Here is a 6,904-nt window from a genome sequence, read left to right as displayed (position 1 = left end):
GCCCACATAGTATATAGCACAGCCCACGCAGTATATAACATAGCCCACGTAGTATATAACACAGCCCACGTAGTATATTACACAGCCACGCAGTATATTGCACAGCCACACAGTATATAGCACAGCCATGTAGTATATAACACAGTCCACGTAGTATATAGAACAGAGACGTAGTATATAACACAGGCCACGCAGTATATAACACAGCCCACGTAGTATATAGCACAGCCCACGTAGTATATAGCACAGCCCACGTAGTATATTACACAGCCCATGCAGTATATAACACAGCCCACGTAGTACATAGCACAGCCCACACAGTATATAACACAGCACACATAGTATATAGCACAGCCCATGCAGTATATAGCACAGCCCATGTAGTATATAACACAGCCCACGCAGTATATAACACAGCCCACGTACTATATAACACAGGCCACATAGTATATAGCAATGTGTGCACCAATTCCCTGTTAAAAAAACAATTAAAATAAAATATAGTTATATACTCACCCTCTGGCGGCTCCCAGATCCAGCACAGGCCTTTAGCGATGCTCCTTGCGACGCTCCGTTCCCAGTAATTCTTTGCTGCAGTAACCCGTGATCATGTAGTGTTCTCGCCGCAATGTATTCTTGGGACCACAGCGCGAGGAGCAGGAAAGGCTGGCGCGGACGGCGGCAGACGGTGAGAATATAATGGTTTTTTTAATTATTATTATTTTTAACATTATACATTTTTACTATTAATGCTGCATTGGTGCTGCATTGTAGTATATTGCCCAGTCACGTAGTATATTGCCCAGCGACGTAGTATATTGCCCAGTCACGTAGTATATTGCCCAGCCACGTAGTATATTGCCCAGCCACGTAGTATATTGCCCAGCCACGTAGTATATTGCCCAGTCACGTAGTATATTGCCCAGTCAAGTAGTATATTGCCCAGCGACGTAGCATATTGCCCAGCGACATAGTATATTACCCAGCCACGTAGTATATTGCCCAATCACGTAGTATATTGCCCAGTCACGTAGTATATTGCCCAGTCACGTAGTATAATGCCCAGTCACGTAGTATATTGCACAGCGATGTAGTATACAGCACAGAGCCACGTAGTATATTGCCCAGTGACGTAGTATATTGCCCAGCCACGTAGTATACAGCACAGAGCCACGTAGTATATTGCCCAGCCACGTAATATATTGCCCAGTCACGTAGTATACAGCCCAGTGACGTAGTATACAGCAAGGAGCCACGTAGTAAATTGCACAGCGACGTAGTATACAGCACAGAGCCACGTAGTATATTGCCCAGCTACGTAGTATATTGCCCTGTCACGTATGTCACAGGTTAAAAAATAAAAAATAAACATACTCACCTAACGATCCGAGGGTCCCTTGTAGTTCTAACATACTCACCATTCTCGTCGCTGCTCCTCTGCGTCCCGTTTAGCCCATATTTCACTACATGTTGAGCGCACAATGCCAGAAATCGTGGACCGACCAATGAGAAACTCCAGGTGTAGTCCCGCATAAGAAAATCCAGTTGACAGGAAGCTGAAAGGACAGAAAAAATAATATTAGCTAGGTAACAATAGTTTACACAAAACATGAAGAAGCACAAGTATGTTGTAGATTTGAAAACACAGGAAGAACAATTAAATTATTCAAAATTTACCTAGGGTACATATGGATCGCCCCCAGACGCAGGGCCACGGGCTACTCGGTACCGGTCCTCTGCTGGCTCAGTTCCGTGGATCTCACGGTGGCTGGACCCGGTCCGTGACCCTGCTAAGTGGCGTCCAATAAAGGGTGATGGTGCGTAGTGCGAGGAATAACGAGGACACAGGGTTCAGTTTCTTTACCTTTTACTGAAGGTTTCAGGATCCTCAATCCAGGGCACTGCCAACAGGGCTGTCTGAGACCGGCCGGTCAGAAGGCACATCCAGAGTTCCCTTTGCAGGTGGAAATCAGTGTCTACCCACTAGCGCCTGTGTGTTGTAGTGCTTCCCCGCTGAGCATTCAGGATAGTCCTCACAACTTCTGTTCTCGTTCTTTCTAGATCTTTCTCTTCTCTGTCCCCAGGTATGTTATGGCTAGGACGCACCTTTATGACAGGTAGGCCTGGAGTTATTCTGGAACCCTAGTGTCGCCCCTCTCCCACGATTGCCTCCTATGTCCTTCTTAGGTGTTGTATGGTAGACAGCCAACCTGTAATTAACTGTCCTGCCGCTGTTTGAAGTAATGCGTGGAGACTGTTACTTCCTCGGTGCTCCGGCCACCGGCTGTGCGCCTCAGTAGGATGTTGCCGTTCTCGGGGCATGACTCCTACCGGATCTCCTTTGTGCTGATCTCGTTTCTCACTGCTCCACAATATCCTTTGCTTTGTGTCTCTTTCTTAGGATACCGCCGCAAGGTAGTGCAGGCGCGGTTCCGTAACAATCTGTCCTTTCACTAGGTACCTGCCAGATTTCCCAGTTCTGACAGGTCCTCCCTGGAGCTCTCCCAGGCTTCGTTCTGCCTAACTTCCTGTCCAACCCCTAGTTTTACCAATGTGAGGAGTGGCCCAATAAATAAAGGCTTTTACTCCCCCTAGTGGCCGGAGTGTGAAGTGTAGTGTGTGCTTGGTGATACCTGGTCAGTAGAACTCCTTTAGTGCCATCAGACGTACCATCACTCCCCTTAGTGGCAGAGCGATGTTACTGCAACGACCAGATCTCTGGGGCGCTGCACTCCCCCCTGGTTAAATCCAGTACTCCCGGACTGGGAAAAGAAGAACAACAATACATGTTAATAGAAAACACACAAAAATTCTTATATATATATATATATATATACTATGAACAAATAAATATAACAGTGCTTTCCGTTATGGAAGATAAGGACGCTTGAATGTTGCAAAAGATTGGTCATGCACAGTCCATGACTCCCAGTTCTGTAGGTGCAACCATAGAATAGCAGGGACCCCGGGTAAACAAAGGGGCCCCTGTGAAAGTTTTGGAGTGATTCACTGTCCATCACGCCATTGTCCATTTTTAACCTATAATACAGATATTTACACGAGCATTTTCAACCAAATAACAACTATCGTTAATATCGCCAAGGTCTATAACGAAGTGGAGTCTGATTCTTGGTGCTACGCGTGGACCTCCGCAGCGCAGGGGTTGCTACTGGCCTGACAGGACCCACTACGCTTGCTATCGCTAGTGTAGTGCACTGTCTTCTAGGTACACTTCTAGTGAGTCTGGGCAGCACTGGCATACTGGCGTCCTCAGTGCTACCACTATTAGTGGTGGGCATGGCAGATTCACTGATGACAGAGGGAGGACCCGCTGGTTCGACCGTTGGCATCGCATCTTCTTGTGGAGTCGGCTGCGCTGGCGGGTCCAGCTGCCCTGGCACCACATTTAGTTCTGGCGGTCTCGGTTGACGGAACGTTAGGACAGGTACCAGAATGGTCTGATTTATTTGAGTCCAGGACTGGGGAAAATCGCCTAGAACAGTGTGTATCATCTTCTCTTCTTCCACGGGCGGAGAAGTCCTGGGATCTATTTCCCCATCTTTCAGCTTATCAGGGCATATTTTCAGGTGGTCTCTGGATATGGCCACTGAGGTCTCCCCTCCGTCTTTACTGATGAGACAGACCTTTGTATTGTCGAAGTCGGAGGGGAGAATGGTATACGGTTCCGCTTCCCATTGATCATCAAGCTTGTGTAGTCTCCTCTTTCTTTTGAGTACTTGCTCACCAGGTGCCAATGGAGCTGCGGTAGCATGCTGGTTGTAGTCCCTCTCTTGCTTCTGTCTGGCCTGAGCGAGACTCTTTTCCACACATTCCTGTACTTTGTGGTACTTCTGCTGCCTCTCAGTATCCCAATCCGCATCTGGTGATATATCTTCGGGGGTCAGAACCCCCATGTCCAGATCGACGGGTAACTTGCAACACCTTCCTCGCCTCAAGTATGCTGGGGTGCAGTTGGTGGAATTCACCGTGATGTGGTTATACATGTCCACCAAGTCTGGTAACTTTGTAGGCCACAAGTTCCGCTCCTCTACAGGTAAGGTTTTCAGTAAGTCGATCACCACTTGGTTCATCTTCTCACACATCCCGTTGGTCTGTGGATGGTACAGCGTGGTTCTGATCTTCTTACACCCGTACAAATTGCAGAACTCCTGGAGCACCTCCACCTCAAATGCCGGCCCTTGATCGGTCAACACCTTCTCTGGGTACCCATGGGGTCGACAGAAGTACTGCTGGAAGGTTTTGGCAGCCGTCCTAGCTGTCAGATCTTTGACTGGTACGACTACCAGGAATCTGGAATAGTGGTCCACAATGGTGAGAGCGTAGATATACCCTGACCGGCTAGGTGTTAGCTTCACATGATCCAGCGCGACCAACTCGAGCGGCCGTTTGGTGATGATGGGCTGCAAGGGAGCCCGTTGACTGTCACGATCCTTCCGGCGTAGGCTACAGGGGCCACACTCTCGACACCACTTCTCAATGGCCTTCCTCATGCCAACCCAGTAGAACCTCCCACGGAGTAGCCTCTCCAGCTTCCTCCATCCGAAGTGTCCTGCCCCGTCGTGGTACGCTCCCAGGACCATGGGCACATCTTGTCTGGGGACCACAATCTGCCACACTAATTCATGAGTGCGAGGGTCGATGTTCCTTCGGCACAGCTTGCCATCGTGAAGAAACAGTTTGCCCCTCTCCTTCCACAACTATAATGTCTCCGGTGGATCATCCGGGCCAGGATGCAAACCTGCCTGTGTCAGGAGCTCCTTCACCCGACGGACCGCAGGGTCACCATCCTGGTTCTCTGTCCACCCGTGGGGGGGCAGGGGATTCAACAGGGTGCCCTGTTTGTTTCTGCGCCTGTTCTCCACCTGATGGGAACACTGAGTTGCCTTGGGACGATGGAAAGCGGGCAGCTCCACTTCTTCAAATGCTTCTGGGTCTTCCTCCGTTTCGGGTAGGTGAGGCATTCGGGACAATGCATCGGCATTCGCATTCTTGTGCCCCGCCCGGTACTTGATGGTGAAGTCGTAATTGGAAAACCGGGCCATCCACCGCTGCTCCAAGGCGCCGAGTTTCGCTGTGTCCAAGTGCGTAAGTGGATTATTATCCGTGAAGACGGTGAATTTCGCTGAGGCCAGATAGTGCTTGAACCTCTCCGTCACGGCCCAAACGACGGCGAGGAACTCCAGCTTAAAGGAACTGTAGTTGTCTGGGTTCCTTTCAGTGGGGCGAAGCTTCCTGCTGGCATAAGCGATTACTCGTTCCTTGCCCTTCTGGACCTGGGACAACACCGCTCCCAGCCCCACGTTGCTGGCGTCCGTATACAATACAAACGGTTGGTCGTATTCCGGGTAGGCTAGCACTTCCTCTCCCGTCAGTGCTGATTTTAAGCAAGTGAACGATCCTTCCAGTCCGTCGTTCCAATCCAACGGGGTATTCTTACCCTTGGGTTTCTTGGGCTGGCCCACCAACAGGTCTTGCAACGGCGCGGCCTTCTTGGTGAAGTCCTTGATAAACCTCCGGTAGTAACCCACCAACCCGAGGAACTGTTGGACCTCATGAAGGTTACTGGGCTGCGGCCAAGCCTTGATCACCGTGACCTTGTCCGGGTCTGGGGCCACTCCTTCGGCACTCACCACATGGCCCAGGTATTGTACTTTGGGTTTGAGCAGATGGCATTTGGACGGCTTCACCTTTAAACCAAAGTTGGACAGCGCTTCAAATACCTCGGCCAGGTGCTTCAGATGGTCTTCATAGGTCTTAGAGAAGACAATGACATTGTCCAGATACAGCAGCACGGTCTCAAAGTTCTTGTGTCCCAAACAGCACTCCATCATCCTCTGGAACGTCCCCGGGGCGTTACACAATCCGAAGGGCGAATTCATCGTCGTCGTGAAGGCTGTCTTTTCCTTGTCCGCCTCTGCCACGGGAACCTGGCAATACCCACTGGTGAGATCTAAAGTAGAGAAGTAATAAGCAGACTTTAACGCGGCCAAGGACTCCTCTGTCCTAGGCAGGGGGTATGCGTCCTTATGTGTAATGCGGTTTAATTGCCTATAATCCACACACATCCTCATGGTGCCATCTTTCTTCCTAACGAGGACTAACGGAGCTGCCCAGCGGCTACAGCTGTCTCTCACTACCCCAGCCTCCTTCATCTCTCGTAGCATGTCCTTGGCACACTGATAATGAGCTGGGGGTACAGGACGGTATCTTTCCTTTACGGGTGGGTGATCTCCAGTGGGGATGTGATGTTGAATCCCTTTTACCCGCCCGAAATCAAGGGGTTGTTTGCTGAATACCCGCTCATACTCGTGAACCACCCTGTAGGCCCCCTGTATCTGGTGAGATGGAGTAGCATCAGTGCCCACATGTAATTCCTGACACCAATCTTTTGATTGCTCTGCAGAGCCGTTGTCCTCCACCGACTTGGACGGAGCCAAGGGCCCGGGTGCGTGTATCACACTATTATTGACAGTAAACAGATTGGCAAGTGTGACATATTTGGTTAGGTGGACTTCCTCCTCCCCGCAGTTAAGAACACGCACCGGTACCCTCCCCTTGCGGACATCAACCACCCCTCTGGCTGTCAGGAGGGTAGGCCTATTCTCTGAATACACAGGTTCTACCAGGGCCTGATAGTCCTTACCCCCGAGGCCTATGGCTGCCCGACACCATATTAACATTTCACTCCTGGGGGGTATTGCAATGGGAATTCGAATCACTCACTGTGACCCGGCCAATTTCACCACCAGTCAGCTCCACTTGCTGTCTCCGCATTAGGGCTCTGATTTCTTTCTGTAAAGCACGTTGTTCACTGTGACCAGCTGTCTCTGCTACTTGCTGCAACAAGACAATAACTTCTGCAAGACAATTTTCTATGACATTA

This window comes from Ranitomeya imitator, chromosome 4 (genome assembly GCF_032444005.1).
Source record: "Ranitomeya imitator isolate aRanImi1 chromosome 4, aRanImi1.pri, whole genome shotgun sequence".
Lineage (NCBI taxonomy): Eukaryota > Metazoa > Chordata > Amphibia > Anura > Dendrobatidae > Ranitomeya > Ranitomeya imitator.
Note: the sequence above shows the minus strand (reverse complement) of the source record.